This window comes from Chinchilla lanigera, unplaced genomic scaffold (genome assembly GCF_000276665.1).
Source record: "Chinchilla lanigera isolate Chin_1 unplaced genomic scaffold, ChiLan1.0 scaffold00010, whole genome shotgun sequence".
Lineage (NCBI taxonomy): Eukaryota > Metazoa > Chordata > Mammalia > Rodentia > Chinchillidae > Chinchilla > Chinchilla lanigera.
The window spans coordinates 18464640-18484533 of NW_004955411.1; the positions used below are offsets into that span (position 1 = coordinate 18464640).

At 35.0% G+C, this 19894-nt stretch overlaps 1 long non-coding RNA gene across 1 annotated transcript in view; it reads right to left on the bottom strand.

The window, feature by feature from the left end:
- The window catches only part of LOC102011849, a 38643-nt gene that overhangs the window by 1402 nt on the left and 17347 nt on the right, over positions 1-19894 (bottom strand). Inside the window, exon 4 of the long non-coding RNA XR_259937.2 lies at positions 10674-10867. This is a non-coding gene — a long non-coding RNA (uncharacterized LOC102011849). The remainder of the gene's footprint in view (positions 1-10673; positions 10868-19894) is intronic.

Sequence of the window (19894 nt, forward strand, 5' to 3'; positions counted from 1 at the left end):
AGGTCTGATTTATTTCACTTATGAGTATGGTCTCTAGTTGTAACAATTTACCTATAAAAGCCCCGAATTTATCTTTCTTTATAGCTGAGTGATATTCCATTATATAAAAATAGCACAACCTTTTTTATCCATTCCTCAGTGGATGGACATTTGGGTTGAGATACTGAAATAGATAATTACCCACTATCTGCTTAGTAATACACAGAATTTGGAAAAATTTAATAATATTTGTTTTAAAATGTAATGCAAATTAATATGTGCAGGGAATTAGTAACAACAGATGTAGGAAAATCTATCTATACTTATTAAGATTATCTAAGATATTTAATTGATCCAGATGCCAATTTCAAAATTCTGATATGAAAAAGCCGAGAGCTTCTCTAGATTCAAGATGGCAGTAAAATTTTGGAATGACAAATTAATCTATAGATTAGGGGAACAGGTATCCATTAACTGTATGTTGTGCCTAATATGTGGAATACAGAAATTAAGTGGATTTGCACTGCTTGTGTGGTCAAAAGTAGAATACAGAAGAGGACTGAAGCCAAGGTGGAAGACACGGTCCTAACCCAAGGTCTGGAAAAACATCAGCTTCAGTGGAGAAGAACCCAAAACTCTGAACTCAAAGTTCAAAAGACTTCAAATTGGCCGTCATGATAACTGGGAATAGTTGGCCCCTTTACTATGGTCACTATTTAAGAGACATCTGGGTCAGTCAGTGCTTCTCCTTTTCCCCTTTCCAGTGGCCATTGTAAGAGCAGGGCTGCAGGAACCTTAAAAGCTAAACCTGGACATTAAACCTCCAGACCCAAAAGCACATCTGCCCAAGGAGACTTGGAGTGTGTGTGCCTTCATCAGCAGAAGTAAAGCAGTTAAGTAGTTGCAGAATTCTACAATTAATAAAACAAACACAAAGATGTTTTGCGAAGGACAAAATATTTTAAAATATGAGTTGTCATTGTATTTCACTTTTTCAGTTAAAAAGGAATTTAGAAAACTGCATGGATAATAAATGTCTTTATTGAAATGTATACTCAACATCTTTTATTAAGAGGCTAACTGTATTGTGTCTTTTCATCAGAAGTTAGAAAAGCAGAATGTCAAGTTAAGCTGAGAAAACCAAAACACTAACAAAACTTTTATGACCTTAAAAGTAAACAAAATCTGGTATGATTCTGAACAATCAAAAGGAAAATATACTGGCTATGGGTGCTTTGAAAAACTTCCTTTGAATGTCAACATTTACAGATATAATTCCTTCTTTATGTATCCCATTTTACTACTCAGGACATAATGAAAAATATTCGCAGATTTCTAAGTGGCTTTAAAATTCAACCAGCAGACAAGGAGCATGGGTAATACAATTAGAGAGGTGGGGTGAGGGGAACCTCCAAAGAGTAGTTGTAACAAATTGTTGAAAACTAAATGTAATGATATTCGTGAAACCAATAAGAAAGTGAAAGGAGGAGAAGAAAATTATATCTATAATACCTTCTTTGTGTTACATGTGGGAAAGTAATAGAAACCTTGAAAGATGATGCATTTTCAAATAAAAGCTTAAGAAGATAGTGTAAATTTATGAATACACCACTGAATTATTTCCATTGTAACTGGAATTAAGCATCAAACATGTAGTCTAATGTTGGTTATCCACTTTTAAAGAGAGAGAGAAGGGAACACAAGAACAGTGTGAAGCTAAAAGAAGAAATCGCTCAATAAGTGAAACAGAAACAGAGAACAGGAAAAAAGGGACAGACCGGCGGGTACAGCCTGGGCTCCAAACAGCTTTCCAGTTTCTGATTCCTGCCTCTTAGGAGGGTCTGACCCTGCTCTAAGGCCATATCCACATTAAAAGTAGACCCCTTTGTCACCCAGTATTATTTTTCTTTTGATGAAGCTAGTTGAAAGGATTTCTGGATTTGCAGCCAGAGTATCAGTTATACTATTCGAAAATAGTATATCGATTATACTATTGGCTTTTAGAAATCTGTAAGTGATACGCCTTCCACACAGTATGTTAGATCCTGCTTAATTGTTTCAGGATTTGTTAAAAAACAGAAAGTTAACAATGATCAAAAATAATATTATCACAGTAACAAAAAAAATGACTCAGCTGCCTTTTCTGTTTTCTATATTGTTCATAATTTCTATGCTTAAAATGTAATGAAATATGACATTAGTTATTTATAATATTTATTAGAACATAGCACTAATAGCACAATTTACCATACCACAGTTGAAGATGCAGGAAAAGTTTCCAAGGAAATGCTAGAAATACTTGTAATTCTAAAACAAAAGGGTCATGTGAAGGTAGATGAGATTTTCTCTCCCTAGCCAACACAAGGAAGAGTTGGCGCATTGTGTCTATGTGCAAGTTAAAACAATACTGCAACTTTACTATAAAAAATGCATGATGAATGTTATTGTGTATTTGTTAGCATTTAGACTAGATGTACCTAAAAACATCAGTTCTTTTCCTTATTTTGCTAGTGGATCTTGTACGAGTTACTTAATTTTTTTTTTTTTTACCCATCTTATATTTATGTATCTATAGCAAAAAATGTGTACAATAGTCACAGAGATTAAGATTAATGCCTAAGATATATGGGATATACATTCTTAGTTCACAATAAGCTCTTAAAAGTGTTGGCTCTTCTACTTTTCATGATATGAACTTAAAGAATAATTACAATTTATCCACATTCAATCATACTTGAATAGAACAATGCCCAAAATAACCTGTTTCAGCTAGTTTGTCAGAGACATGTTATTTATATGCTGAAACTACAAAATAATATATAACATTTTGAGTACTACAAAATAGTGTATTACATTTTAGGTACTGGGCCCCATTAACTGCAAGTTTTTTTTTTGTTGTTTTTTTTTTCTTGGTACCAGGAATTGAACTTGAGACCTTGCACTTACCAGAGAGATGCTTGTGCCACTGAGCTGTATTCCTAGCTCCTCCACATTTAGATTTACACTAAGTAAGAGATAGACAAAAGCAGATGTGAGGATGGATGAGAGGATCAGAAGGGAAGGGATTGGGAATGGAAAGAGAAAGAAGAAAGATGGATCTTGAATAAGTTAATATGAAGGCCTCTTGTTTTATAAGAAAAATATCTGCTTCTAGTTATGCAGAAAATTTAACCTTTAATTTTGCTAATGCAAAATAGACCACCCATTTCTCTTATATATTCATTTAATTCTTTTTACTTTGACTTCATTTATGAAATCTACCGTACTTTCACATCACATTTCATTTTCTCCTTAACAAAATTCTCCACAGCCATTCTTAATCCTTTTAAGTCTTCTATCTGCAGTAGTTTCAAAATATAAGTGAGGACACCATCGTCCCTGCTTAAAGTCCAGCCCTTTAAGAATGAAGAGCAATATCGTTGAAATAAATCGCTGTATTATTTGGCTCCTACTCCATTGTCTCCATTCTTCTCTTCTCATATGACATTTCCTTCCCTCTGAGGTCCATGCACTCTGTGCCTTCCAGCCTTAAGGTTTTTCAGTTCAAAGAGATGTTTATTATTTATGAGCCCATATTATTTAAATCAACTTAATCATGTTTCCACTGTATCTTCTTCCCCAAGAGGTCACATACAGACTCTGAAGGTGTTCTGCTTATTGTTATGTTCTTGTATTTCTTTCTGTAACATTGAGATTTAATTAAGCTAATTAACCAAAGAAAAGAAATACTAATCGCCTTGGTCAAGGGTTATGTATGACCTGCACAATTGTGTGATACTGAAATTTATGTGTTTTGGATTCTAAGATGAAAATGAGAATTTGTGAAAAAAAAAAAAAAAACAGCTCTTGCTTGGTGAAAACAGAGCTTTAAACTGTCTAATATGTTCTTTGAAAGAAGTAGAAAATAAAATTTTAGTACTGACCACACAATGAAATGTATATAAAGGATAGTAGTACATCACAAGAAAGATGAATTAAATTAGGTACAATCTGACTATAAACTTGGTAAAGGTGAAATTTTTGAAGAAATATAGTTTATGTAGTATTGGAGTATTATCAATCTCAGGGTATAATATCTCTAATGCAAATTTTGAGTAACTTGAGTATGTGGCCAGAACCAAAATAAGCATTTTTCTCTTTTGAAAGGCACAGCTGTGGTATTTAAAAGTGAGTTATAGAACTTGTGTTCCAAACTATATGAGAATTAGAGCCAACACAGCTTCAAAATATAAACTGGGTATAAATAGGAGGGTGGAATCAAACATTTATCTTTGTTTTCTTATATGAAGTATAGAATTGGATAACAAAAGAGTAGATGGAAGGGAGGGTCTCTTTCTAGAAATATTTAAATGAACACATGAAGAAAGAATGTCAGAATTACAATATTGACATTTTGTAAATCCTAAGGAAGTAATGATCCAAGAATTACATGTAAAGTGCTTTCTCCTTTATCAAATGTGACAATTGGTCATTAAGTACCTCATACTAATTGCTAGGAGGAACACACAATAGATATGAAGTAGAATTGCTGAAAGCAATAAAACAAAACTATAAATCTATCCAATGAGTTATTGAGCCTGTAGATGCAACTATTAATTTGCAGGAAATGCTTAGGAATATGTTAAACTATCCAAGAGTACAATCAGTAAGATTAAGCCTGTTGAAAACTACAGGATATGTTCTTTAGCAAATGGATCTCAAGAAAGACTAGCAATGGAAGGTAACGTGTACATTTTAAAGAAGTAATTAGAAATGTACCAGGTAAAACTAAGCTCACCTTCTGAGGAAGCACAAATGGACAGTCAAATGAGAAGATAGTTACCAGAAAAGTTAGCAGAGGAGACCCAGCAAAGAGAGGGGCTGTGATTTAGGAAGTCCAGAGAGGCTTTTGTTGCAAGAGTCTTTGTTTTTAGTAACGTAGCAAATTCCAAATTCTTTCTGTATTTCTCATTTGATAATAAGAATTACCTTTTCAAAAATACTATTGCCGAAATTAGAGGACATAATATAGAATTTAGACTGGAGCATTAGATTTATTAAAGCACACATTTTTATTTGCATATTTCTTATTTAATAATAAAAATTATCTTTTTAAAAATGCTAAAGCCAAAGTGAGAGGACATAAGTTACTTTAATATACTCTGGAATTAAGAATCAAATTAGAGTTGGAGTTAGTCAGAGAAATATTGGATGAGCGGTCCCTAAGAGTTATTTTCTTTGTAAGAGCCTAGGTTAGAGTTTAGAAGATGTGGAATATTGCTTTAGTGTTGAATTACTTTGTACTTTCTATTTCCTTAATTTATTTGTTTGAATATCCACTAGCTGAAATTTTTAAATTTAAATAAGCTTATTGGTATAGCTGTTAGAAAATGAACTGAAATGCAATGCATAGATAGACAGATAGACAGATAGATAATAGATGAAGGCTTTTAAGATTTTTGACACATTCAACATATCTCAGCACATGTGTTATACAAATTATCTTTGAATTTAATAAAGTACCTTAAGGTTTTTTACAAGAAAACACTACTTAAATGCATAACAATGAAAAGTATAATGTGTCCTATTGCCCAAATAAAACCACGGCCAGATATTCGTGACTGCTGAATTTGCGTTCATTAATATGACTGAGATAAATATAAAACTAAGGTTAATAATTAAAAAAATAAGAGAGAAAATTTATCATGTTAAATATCACAGGAACACAAAAAAGCTAAAAGTGATTAGGTCCGTTAAATATAAAATTTACCTAGTCTTCCAATGAACACTTGCACCAGTTCGTGTTAGAGACCACCAACTCACAATGGTTTATTTTGCAAACTTCTCTAAGGGACAGATGGAGGCTTTGGATTACCAGTATCATCCTTTTGAGATTTCTCATTAACTCTTTAGGGATGAGCCATCCTCTCCCACCCACTAAGACTAAACGAAGATCACTAAGATATTAAAAAACACTCCAGAGTTGTACTACTGACTTCTATCGCTTTACTGAAAGGAACAGTTAATGATTAATTATTTGATCTATCTTGCATGTCTCCATTTATTTTCCTGAGAAACGACTTTGAAGATCTCAATACGTAATACAACAAACTTTGTCTGTAACTCTGTACTGTGTGTATTGTTCTTATGCTGTTTTGTAAATGGATGTCTGTTTGTTAATATGTTTTCCTTCTTTTATTTTTAAAATAATTAAAAACAAACAAACAAACAAACAAAAACACTCCAGGGCAAGATCTTCCTTAGCATGGGATCATCTCTGCCTTCTTACTCATCCCAGGGTTATCTGTTGCTCACTGACTCATGTACTTCCCAGTCTTCCGCCCACAGTGACTCTCCCGCCAGCCCCTCCTATCAAGGTTCACACCCAGTAAATAGTGGCTGGTTTGAAGTGTTTTAGTCTCTCACCATCCTGAGGCGGTGACCTCCCAGCCCGCTTTCATGCATTACTAAATTTGTGTCTGTTTCTTATTTTACCTTTTTGCCGTAACCCGCAGGCAGGCAGTTGGGAATCCTGGCCAGGAACTCCATAAGTTCAATCACGAATGATCTCAAACATAGCTCTCAAATTTTTGTATTTTATGATATGTTTATATAACAATTCCAAGCTTAATATTTCACACCAAAGTTATAAATAAAATATGGCTATTTTAAACAGTATTAAAATTTCTTTTATGTGGAAAATATATATTTTAAAGTCATTCAATAGAATGTAATAAATGTTTTATGTTTCCAGTAGCTTTCATCTTGATAATTATCTCTACTGTGGAACCATCTGTGATACATGTGTGGCTATAGGAGGACAAAATATTCCATAAACACTTTTTGTTTGCTAAACATTGCAACTCCTCTTAAACCAGAATAAAGTACTTGACTGCAAAAGAAGGAAGCCAGATTATACCATCCCTGGTGCCCAGTCTAGGTTGCCCACAATAGAAGCTGACAGCTTATATATCCCATGGCGGACAGCTTCTGAATCTGTGGTGCCCCTAGGCCAGACACAGCTATGGTGGGCAAGTAGGCCCAGCTTATAAACAGCTACCCCTTTCCCCATCTCACAGAAACCTTCTGAATAGCTGCTTGTTTTCCAATTTAAATCTGTTCCTTGGAAGCCAGGACCGCTATGCTCAACATTTCAGAGGAAGCAATGCTATCTCATTTGTCGTATCCTTGCTCTTTCCCAGCCTCTCCTGTGTCTTGGAAACTATCTCCTCCCTCGTAGCTGCTGCCTTCAAGCAACGCATATGGACAAATTTTTGGATGAGAAAATTTCTCAATGGAGAGGGAAACACTGTTGGGTGACACGAAATGAAACATCATGTGCCCTGAATACTGAGCTCTAGAAAATACAGCATTAAAGATGAGATTGTAAGGAAAGGATATCTGTAAGGCAGGGAGAGAATATGCTAAAGGTCTCATTAGTTTTCTGGTGTTAAAATTTTACTAAAGAAGTCTACTAGAGAAATTTCCCCTAGGAATAATTTCAAAGATAAGGGTAGAGAAAGAGCAAAACGGGATAAAGCAAAGAAGCAAATGGCCTTAGAATACGCAACAAAAGACTGGAAGAAAAGGTGACAGACAGAGCACAGAGAAAGCCAAGTTCACAAAGCTGAGAGAGCCGTCCATCCCCTCCTCCAATAGGATGCAGGGGAAGCAGAGGTGAAAAGGGGGCTGCATAACATTAGGGAAAGCTGTTATTCAGGGTGTATTCGCACCTATGCACTAACATTTGTACATACGCATTCACTGTAGAGTCACTATATTCCTATATTCCACCCACTCCTCACCAACTCTAAGCTAAGCGGGAATTAGGTACCCTGTGCCAACTAGCGGCCCACACCAGAGATAAAGCCCTGTAAGGGACAAATACGCAAACAGATGGAAAGTAGTTACACATACACCACCAGAAGGAATCATGTAGACAAGAATGACAGGTCTAAGCCAGAGACAAAGCAGGGAGATGGCAGGTCCCGAGTAGGGAGAAGGGTCCTGGCACCCAGTAAAAGCAGGCAGGTGCAAGGGGCCCATGGAACCTCCACCCCTCTGGAGGACCCAGTCTGACTCTTATCAGGTAGCTACCTATAACATCCTTTTCACCCCTCTCCAGCAAAGTCTCTTCCTTTCTAAACTGTATGCCTTTAATTCATTATGGATGTGGAGTTTATGATCCTGGTGAATTGCAAGGACAGTGGAGCAGGGGTGCTTGTTATCCTGCAGATGTGACAAATTCATAACTAACAAGTCTTATGGGACAGAACATATTCAAGAGAAAAATCAAGATATCAGTCACAAATAGCTCTGTACCTTGTATCCTTATTTAAAATTAAAAGTAATTGTTAATTACTTACTGATACTCACATAGATAACTGCTGTATCTTAGAAATATTTTGAGATATTAGAGGTGTAGGGTCCCCTACTTATTAGAGCCATTTATTAAACAAACTTACAATAAGTATAATATGTGGATTTTTAATAACCATGGATACTTGGGGACAAAAATGTCTTTCATTTGCTCATTCTTCAATATGCTACCCCTCTGCTCTACTAAGTGTTTTAGGAAGATAGTTTTTTTGTTTGTTTGTTTGCTTTGTTTTGTTTTGTTTTGTTTTTGTCTTTTTTGAGACAGGGTCTTGCTATGCAGTTCAGGCTGGTCTTGAGCTCAATTTGGAGCCCAGGTTGGCCTCAAACTTGCAGTGACCCCTCTGCTCCATTCTCCCAAGTGCTGGGATTACAGGCCTGCACCACCATGCCCAGCTTGGAAGGCAATTTTCCAAACTACTTTTTCTAGTGAAATTCTGACTCTTTCTGAAATGGGAGTACTGCAGAGTTGGTGATACTTCCTCCTTCTTTCTCTGTTCCACAGCTGACAGAAGAATGTGTGTGTTTCCTTTGGCTCCAGGTTCTACCATGCGGTGTAACTACTATGCACTGTACCCAGGTCAGGTACTAGCTATTCCACTTCTGCTCACTCTTCCAACAATTGATTTTTCCAACCCTCTTCCAATCACTAATCTGCATTGCCTAATTGTTTCAAATTGCCTAATTGGATTCTCATTTTCTCTTATTTATGCAATTTATCTAATTTTTACCTATATTAGATGTTCTCTACTTTAAAAACTCTATTATGGTTTCTGCTTTTCTGACAGAACCAAAGGGATGCAACAAATGTTGAAAGCTCGTGTGTTGTCTGCATTCAAAGAGAAAAGCTTCCAGCTCACACAGCTGTCAAACTATTTTGGAATCACTCATCTCACTCAGCATTCTCCTCTTTCCTAAGCCTGTTGCAGTACTATCAGGAGGACCACAACACTTAGCCGGAAAAAAACAAAGTGAGTGGAAGGCACATGGCTCAGATGCAGTGCTGCTCCCATGGTGACTGCACTGTGCACTCACATAAACCATTGTAGCAGGCAGGGGAAAGTTTTGATGAAAGAAGCTCCAGGCTCTAAAATATTATTTTGTTCAATGGAAGAAATGGATACATTTAATTTACAAATAATACTATATCTGATGATAATGTATGGCAATACAATATTACCAAAAGTAGGAGAAGTCTATGGAATGCGAGAAAGATGAGAAGATATACAACTGGAAGGGTGGTAACCAGAGCCTACTTTTGTATTTTATTTCTTATGCTGGCATAGAAGTCAGAAAATAGTACTAGAATCTCAGTTTCCTCATCTGTATAGGGGGAATAATAATGGTGATATTTACTTTACAGAAGGAGATGTAGCTACTGTGATAGCTGTGAAGTAGTTGCTTTCACCTTAAAAAAGAAACATTACCATTTGTCATTAGACAGGCAATCACTTTTAATGCATCTGTGGGTTTTTATGTGAGAAAAGGTAGATGGGCAAACAAGTTAATGAGATTTGGGCATGCAAAGCTAGCCTCAGGGTCAGTGGGATCATCAAGCTAAAGTAAAATGAGAGGAGGATGTCAAAGGACACTAGGATAAGTAGCATGGGGGGAAGCTTGGACAGAAGGGAGAGGCTGGGAGAAATAGTCATGACAGGGTAGCAAGAAACTTTACAACAAGGGAATCGGACTTCTGTAAACATTTTGCTCTGTCTAAACCCCAATATAGAAATCCTTAATGTGAACAACTTTGGAAAAATATTTAAGAAAGGGGCAAAATTAAGCATAAAAACTAGCCTTTCCTCCTCCACCACCAGGTCACCCAGAAAATTTGTGCTCCTTACTGGTGAGGACTCAAGGCTGCCTTGAATAGAGCTTACTGCATTATATTTAACTCTCTATGAACTGGGAACCTGCGTGGATGTGTGGACCAAATACATGAAAGAATACATAACAAACTGGAAACCTGGGGCTTAATCTCATACAGTCTTTTACTGCATGTATGTTTGTTTCAATTAATGCAATGAGTGATGGTGCAATGGTGATTCCAAGAGCTGTCATTGATGTAAACCTTGAATTTGATAGTTACTATTTATTGAGTAATCATCAAACTCTATTTCTGTATAACAACGTATCAAGTAGGAACTAATAGGACTAAACACTTCCCACATACTTGATTCTTAAAGTACTCATCAACTAAAAACACCCATTAGACACAATGACTTCGCTTAAGCTTCAGACACAGTTTTCAATACGACAGTTAATTTGCTTTGTAGTTTGACTAAGAACGATTCACACAGCTTTGTGCAAACGTCAGTTTCAAAGCAGATTCTGTTTACCTTCTCGAGCCTGTGTATCCGTCAGAGGTGGTTTGCCAAGCAGCAAGTGCTGGACTCTTACACCAGTGAAAGGTTGTCCCAGTAATTGCTTCATTAATGGTAGATGATGTGATATTGTACCTCTTCGTGTAGCTTTAACAGTCTTCCAAAAGCAGTAAATTCTACAGTGATATCAAATTTTACGATCACTGCACCTGTAATAGGAAGCACATGTTAAAAAAATAGCACTTGTGCTATCTCTGTATTGGAAATGCTTGTCTTAATTAACATGCACTATTCTGATGGAATGCACTGGTTAACATATAGTTTGTTAAAATAAACGTGTGTTGCATTTAGATAAGTATAACTCAATAAAATCATGCTTTGAATACAATGAGCACTCTGAAATTTAAAGGAGTGAATATTTTTTTCACTGTGCTTTTCCTTAAGCACAGACAAATGTACAGTGCATATCACAGAGTCCCCAAATAACTGTATTTGGGAGTATTTTTGATAAATATAAGAAAAGCAAAACAGACTTTCATTATTACATTTTCTGTATTTCATGTATTCTCTTTTAAATCATAGCTAATATAAAAACAGCGCTTCTTTTCCTACTGAGTTAAAAGTTATGCCTTTTGTGTATACTGCTTTTTCAGACTAATGTTTTTTTACCAATAATATAGTACAATCAAATAAGTCTGATTAACTTTAAAGCCATTTTATTTTTAGAATCCACAATTTATGTTATTGCATCTTTTGTTCATTTTCTAATGATCAAGATGACAAGGGATCTTTTGAACGAAGGAACAATTGTTCAGCAGTGCTGTCTTTAATGCTAATCTTGCCTTCTATTTAAAAAACAGAAATAATTTTCATGAAAGAAAAATTTCTGTAATAAATTTAAATACATTTATATTTTCATTTTGGGAAGGATTGAGTCATGTGTATGCTTGGGAATGAAGAATAGTAGGAACAATGTCTTTAATGAATTTAATTAGAATACCATTTCATGGCTTTTTAGCAGTTCTCTCTCAATTTTAGCACCATTATTCCTTTCTCATTCTTCATGTCAGAGTTTCTTTTTCATTGCTTTTTAAGGTAATGTCATGGAAAATGAATAAATATTTGAATATCTCTTATAATTGTATATAACACAAGTATAAGGAACAGAATTTACCAAGGCCTATATGTTAAAAAAACACTGAGCTATTTTGAACAGTAAATCCAAGCAGCAATTTCACATTCTGAAATTCTCTAGACTTAGAACATTATGATAAAAGATACAGTTAGACGAGAAAGCAATTCTCTTTTTACATAAGAGGAAATGGAGATTTGGGATATAAGAGACTCACCAAAAGTCACTGGTGAAAGAATCTAGGAAAGTCTGGACATGAACCATTTTTCTGGTGATCAACACTGGACATTTTTTACACTTTTGTTTCAACATTTTGAAGTTTCTATGTAAGTCTAAGGTTCCTATGTTAAATGCCTATTATCACCTTGCATATTTGAGATGATTGTCTTACATACATAATCAAAAAATATTTCAATTAAAATTTTGAGTTTTATCTTTATATAATTATTCAAATATTATTCAGCAAGTCTATGTATTTTTTTAGAACATTTACATTCTAAGCCTGTAATCTGCTTTCTAATTATTGACTGACTTACCCCACAGACTTATAAAATACACAGATATACAAGTGTATGTGGCCCATAGTTCATTACAAAGCTCATCTCAAAGCAAAGGGTCAAAACATCTCAATTTCTTATATCTAAACATTGATTTTTTTTTCTTAAGTACTTCTTACATTTCAGCTACTTCAGCTGGATGAATTTCAAGTCATGTCTTGAATAAAAGATTCCTTGAATTACACATTTCTAATTAGTCTTATAAAGATTTAAGCAGTACCAGAAAGATGCAATGATTGATGGTATATTAAATATAATTGTTTACTTCTTAAAACTCTTTTTAAAAAATATCCATCATATTAGCTCTATCTCCAAAAAGATTATGGTTAAAGTCATGTAGACATATAGTGAAAACCAGAAATAGCAGGAGAAAAAAACATCTAAGAAGCACAAGGAATGAAAAATAGAATGCATTTGGTTGGCATTTGAAATGAGTAAGAGAGTCAGTGAGGCAAAGATTCAGAAAGACACTTGCAGAAATAAAGTTTTCCCAGTGACAGTATAAGGTTATGTCAAGGGAGCAACTTAAAAGTAATATCGCAGGGGAATTGGGCCGAACGGTCTGTAGAGAATGTAGCTGCAGAACACCCTGAGACATGTGTCTCCGATGTTTTTAAAGTAATGGTGGCAAGAAATTAAACTTTTATCCACTCATTTATCAGACTTATTCTCTAAACACTGAATAATTACTCTCTGACAAGTCTGGCTAACATCCCCATTCCACAACAAGTAAAACCATGTAGATACTAACAGTTGGTGATTAGGGTATTGTGCTACTCTACTACTTCAACTTAACAAGTGACCGTAGACTAACTGGTTTACAGGAACACAGACTTAGTGAAATGGTACAGTTATTCAGAAAAGCAGTATGACAGTCTTTCAGAAAATAATACATAGGGTTAATTCATGAATTCCACTTCTGGGAATAACTAAAAGAATTGAAAGCAGGGTCTAGAATGAATATGTGCGTATTTGTATTCCTAGTAGCATTGTTCATAATCATGGGAAAAACCTAGTAGCATTGCCAAATCATGGGAAAAAACACAAATGCCCATTGATAAATAAACAGATAAACTCATATGTAATACACACACACACACACACACACACATATAATATTATTCATGTGGAAATATATATGAATCCAAAAAGCATTATGCTAAGTGAACTAAACCACAAAAGAGTTGTGCACAGGTAAATGGACAAATTAAATATATTAAAGTTTCAGAAATGCATTCTTCTCTTTTATAAAATATATAGAATGTCAAAATTATAGACACAGACAGACAGTTGAATAGTGATTACCAGAGACTGGAGGGAGGAAGAAGTGAAAAATTATTATTATGTGATAGGTACAGAGTTTTGGCTTGAGATGATGAAAAAGTTCTGGAGGTAGATGTGCTGGTTATACACAGTGAAAGAACTAATTCTATAATCTGCGAGTGTAAAAATGATTAAAATGTGTCTTGGTTACTCTCCTCGTTGCTGGGACACAATACCCAAGAGCAACAATTTAAAGGAGGAAGGTTTTATTTTGGCTCACAGTTTGTAGAAGTTTCAGTCTGTAGTCAGCTGGTTTCACATCAGAATGCTCAGCAGAGGGACCTGGCAGTAGAGAAACAGTGCACGGCGTGGCCAAGGGAAGCAGAGAAAGGGCGCAAAGGGGAAGGATGGAGACAGACTTTTCTAAGCCACATCCACAGTGATCCACCTCTTCCAATCAGGCTTACCCTCCCTAATCACATTTAGCTATAAACTGATGAGTGGAATAATCTACTGATAAGTACCATGTCCCATGATTCAATCACGCCCTGAAACCCCCACCTTTAAGCACATAAAGCTTTAGGGGACCATCCAGATATAAACCATAACAAAATGATATTGCTAGTAATGAAGTGTATAGACTGAAAAGAAACATCGTACTATTCCTTATATCCTGAAAATTTAAAAGACCAGCTCTAACATAACACTGCAGTAAAATTCAGAATTACAGAAGCAAAGACAAGATATCAAATATTTCCAGAAAGATGGAAAATAAGGCAGGCAAAGACTTGGGAATTAGAATACTACTTGGCTAACAAAATGTAATTCTCAAACTAGAGTTATGCTTCTAGGTTTCTGATCAAGTATTTCCAACTTGATCAACCAATACTTGATCAAGTATTGAATATCATAGCAAATGTGAAACAAAAGTGCAGACAGAAAAGCATTTTCATAAGTGAAAATTCTAAATATTCTAGTTGTTCATAAGTGCACTTCAGGATGTTAGAAAAGTTTAATCAATATCAGCGAAACAGAATCAAAACCAAGAAGAAGATGTGAAATTAAGGGACAGCACATAGCACAAGATAGAAACAGAAGAAGTTCCCACTGAAAGCTTTGTAATAAGAGGATCATTGGACCTCCATGCATGGGGATGAGAATTTTATTGGAGCCAGAGCATTCCCAGTAACCCTTTAATATTGGAAGTAAGATTTTTTTTTTTTTTTTAATTTTCTCCGGTACCCGGAACCAAACTCACGACCTTGCGCTTGCCAGGCAGGCGCTTTTAAATCCCCATTTTAAGTTTCCCCATTTTTTTAAGTTTTTAAGTTTTTGTTTCCCCATTTTAAGTTAAAATCCCATTTTAAGTTTCATGAACATATCATTTAGTATAAAGACTAATTAAATGCCTGAAGGAAGGAATATATGCACCCACCATTCCACTTTTACCAAAAGTGCACTTTTGCTTTATGTTGTAGATCTGCTAGGAGAACCATTTTATCTACTCCTATGCACTGTGAATCCTACCTTCCTTTGATATCTTGAGTACTGTGGTAGTTGACATATCACTATTGAAAATAATGTCACATAGATGCAGATAAAACTTCAATTAGACATTTCACTGTAAACCTCTAATTATTATTATTACCACTGTTAACAAATTAAACCTTCAAAAACTCTAGAAAAACCTATTTATTAATATAACTTTAATAAATGAGGAGATTTAAATTAAACAGAATTTTCAGTGTTATTTAGAATAAGGTACATTATCTTCTCTGGGTAGTCTTTTAATTGGGCACCCTATATCTTGTTTGAATATTTTAATAATTATTATTTGATGTGTTGATGATAAACATTCTTTAGAGTAAGATGAAATCGCAGTGTTGTTTTAATAGCCAGAGAAACTGAACTCCTCACAATGAATGCAAGCGTTAGGTACTGCCAACACAACTAAATAAAAAGAAAAAGTAAAGAAAGAAACAATACACAAAGAGCAAAAATGTGATGATTGTTATTTTTCCTACCTTTAATGATTATGTATGAATTAAGACACACACACACACACACACACACATATGTACAGCTGAGTACACTCAAGTACGCATTTAAATTATTTCCATTTAAATTCGGTGGTAAGGATTTAGCACTTGAGAAACTGAGGTTGAATGTTCAGTTGACAACCCGGAAGTCACATCAGGTGCTCTCCAAGAATGTTCTCTTAACAATCAAATCTTCTCCTTCTTTCTACGTTGCTGCCACTGGTCATTTTCCTCCAATAAAATTAAACCCTTTTTCCTTTGTCCTGGCTAATATTTCTTCACAACATTTTCTGTCCAGTGCAAGAAATGCTGCCTTCTCTCCATTACCAGTTATTTCCTCAGCCAACACGTTTTCCTTCATCACCTTCATATAATACTTTGTACTTACATGACTCTTACATAAGAAAGTTCTCAAAGTCCTTCCAAATGTGCTACTTTGTTAATCACTTTGATAATTCTATAATGAATCCAGGTACAGATAGTTCCTAATTTGTCAAAAGATTAGATTCTCAAAACTTATTTTGGTTTTATTTTTTTCAAATCAAGAAGTAATGTATGGAGGTCGGATGTAAGGGCAGTCTGGATATGCTTATACCGTACCCATGTACAACTAAAGTACAGTTCTGTCTGAATGACACACCGAGGTCCGTTCAGCATGTATAGGGATATTACTGCAGGATTAAGTATAAGGAAATCCAACTAGGGATTTGGGAAAATTATTTTCCCCTACTGACTTCCTGACGAGTTTTCAAATTCCTTAATCATTATTGCCCCATCTTCATCTTTAAGTCCCCTTATGTCTATGATTTTGAAAGACAACTAAGTCAGTCATAATCTCCATTGGGAGCCCTCACTGGGAAGTAGCTTACGTGGATTTTCCTGGGTAGAATAAGAGCAAAGAATGTGGAAGCAAAATGATCTCCATGGGTGACTGAAATTATGGGTTTGGATGGCAGTTTATGTCCTCATTATTTTGTTTAACTGCTTGTTTCCCTCACGTATGTCTATAGATAATATTTTAACCACCAGCTACATTTAATTTCTATCTAGTATTTTTCACTTCTGTGATACATGGTGAATTAACAAAAAAATATAAAAATATCTATCTTTATTTTCTCACCTACAAAACTGTACATAGTCTATGATTTTCTGTTAAATATTTCTGTTTTTTGTTGTTGTTGTTTTTCCGGTATCAGGAATTGAACTCACGACCTTGTGCTTGCCAGGCAGGCACTGTGCCGCTGAGCTAAATCCCCAGCCCCGTTTTTGTTAAATATTAAAGAGAAGAAGAAAATGAATTTAGAAGGGGAATTTTCTATATTCCTTGGTGGTGGAGGCTGTGATATGCACCAAAACTAAGGTAACACTGATTTACATTTTGTAAAAAGTCTACATATTTCTTTAAATAGGTAAGAAGAAATTCTGTCTTTTAACAAATTAGCGCAGCAGATCGATAGTTCTTGAAAGTGAAAGAAATTAGTTTTCTTTTTTTTTTTGGTTTTTCTCCAGTATTGGGAACCGAACTCACGACCTTGAGCTTGCCAGGAAGGCGCTTTGCCGCTGAGCTAAATCCCCAGCCCCGAGTTATTTTTTAATGAGAGGGAATTTAGGTCAGTAATGTAAAGACCAGTTAGGAAAGGGTGCGCACTGCCAGTGCATCACATTAGTGGCTGTGAAGAGCGACTGGGAGATGTGAGGGCGAAGGTGTTGTGTATGTGTATCGGGAGTGAAGTATACACCAAGAAGGGGTGCAGGGCGAGAGGAAAGAAGTAAATGCCGAGGAATGGGGCACGAGGATTACTAAGAGAACACGCAGTGACACAGTAAAGAGGGGTCAATGCTCATAGCTTCCTTGATTTTTTTCTATGTTGTTGATAATTACCTGATCTCTGCCCGTTGTCACTGAAAAACTAGAACTTGTGTTACATGCTAGAATGACTTGACGGATTCCATGTACTGCTAATATTCATGCAGTGAATGTTGCAATTATCTTTGCTTAGTTTCCCTTTGTGAAACACTTTTGTGAAGCAGAGAACTTCAGATGCTTTGTGCAGCGTGAGCGAAGCAAACTGACTTACAGAAGTGTGAAATGTGACGTGGGGGTGGCACATGCTCCTTATCTGCTTCTTTCCTTGGTGCTATGCCGTTTGATGCCCTTCTCTTTTCTCTTATTGCCATTCCTCTTATCAAATGATTTCTTTTATTATCTGGCATACAACATGAACAACCGGTGTGTGTGTGAGAGAGAATTCTAAACACTCTGTCAGTGCCGTGATAACAAGGGTAAGAGCATAGAGCAGGACGAAATAGGAATCCTCGACTTTGGAAGGTGGCGAGATGTTTTTGAGCAGTGATCTTCCCTGGTTGTTCCCAGGCTACACATAAAGTGTTTTGAACCGTGAGGTTCTTGAGGTCACCTTCCCTCACCCTTCCTCTAAAAGTAGAACAATTTTATGCCCCATGGGAACAGTTTTTGTATACTCTCTAGAAACAAACGTTAAAGAAACACTTTGCCAAAGCTTAATGATCTTACCTGAAAAATAGAAAATTCAGTATAGAAATTTCCATAGGGAAAGCTGTTTTTTTCTAAAAAAATTTCAGAAGTTTAAAGGTGATTAGGACCTTCAAAATGTATCAAGACTTAAGCAATTTTAAGTGCAAGCATCATTAATAATTATATAGTAATGCTCCAGTTGCTACATAAACATATGATTCCTGGTCAGTAGGTATAAATGAGGCATAAACTAGCACATCTGGAGGATTCTGGATGTGTGATACATTGATTGATTGATATTAAATAACAGATCATATTTGGCCATTTGAATTAATTTGGAAGACAAGTCAGCTGTAAATAAATTAAAAGGAGAGTGGTGAAATATTGAGTAATTAATTAATTAATTAAGTTCAATATAATTTTAACGGTGGAACTGGACACTATATGTATTCAAGAAAACTGATGCAGTGTGCAGGTATGGATATTCTGATGAATGAATTTACTACTTATACATAAATTTTATCTAAAAGAAATGTCTTTGGAATACAATAAATATAAATGATTTTATATACATTTGTTTTGAAAGGATATATTAATTTGACAATAAGTTTAAAATATATATTTTGAGTTTAATGATATATATAAACAATGAAAACTTGTTTTTAGAATGATTTTATGCTTTTACTAAGATAAGAATATTTTCACATGAGGTTCTAAAAGTGCACTAAGTTACAAAAGAAGAAATAATACATACATGCCTTCATCTACTATATTCGAATGGAAATCATCTGGTTAAAAAGTATAAACATGTATGTTTCTTGTTCAGTGTTTCAGAAATTCATATAGATAAAGTTATACTGAGTATAATACACATTGTACACTGATGACATGTTGCCTGTCATAGCTTTGTAATATATTTAGTTTATTATGATCAGGTAGCTATTTTTCAGCATTGAATTTCAGTGAACATATATTACACTTAAAAATCTTTAGAGCATGGTGACAGAGTGCTGTAAGCATAGAATGTCTAAACATTACAAAAATGTGGAAGTAAGGGATAAAGCGCTTCATCTGGTCTATTTCTCTGTCAGTTCAGTAATTGACCTAATTTATTATTATTTAGAATATATAATTGTTTCAGTTTTATTTTTATTGGTACATGTTGGCATTGTAATGATTTCATCACTATGAACAGCTGGTACATGTACATAGCACATCTCAATCCTTGTTGAATCCTCTTCTGCAATCTAAAATGAATTATAATTTTAAAATTATATTTTCTATTGCATGTTGATCTCTTTTAATAGGAAGAAGACTTTTTAGCTTTCTTAGCTTCCTAACATTTATTAGAATAACATATTGACCTATTAATACAGACCTATGTTATTGTTTTATGCCAATTTGCATTTTCTTTTCAAAATAAGCATGTAAAATACCTTGGTTCAAGTTGACAAATGCAGAAACTAAGGATTGAACCCAGTGTCTTTGCACTGAGCTATCACCCCATTCATTCATCCACTGACTCATTCATTCATTCATTCCTTCATTCCTTCATAGTTTCATTCAAGGTTTCACTAAGTCCCTAAGTTGCTCAGGCTTGGGTTGAACTTGAGGTACACCTGCTTCAGATTCTCACAGTGCTGGGAATACAGGTTTGAACCTTCATTCCTGGTAAGTATTTCTGTATAAGATCACTGTCTCTGATTTTCCACATGTGTAATATAATATTGGTGTGCTTTACTTCAAGGACA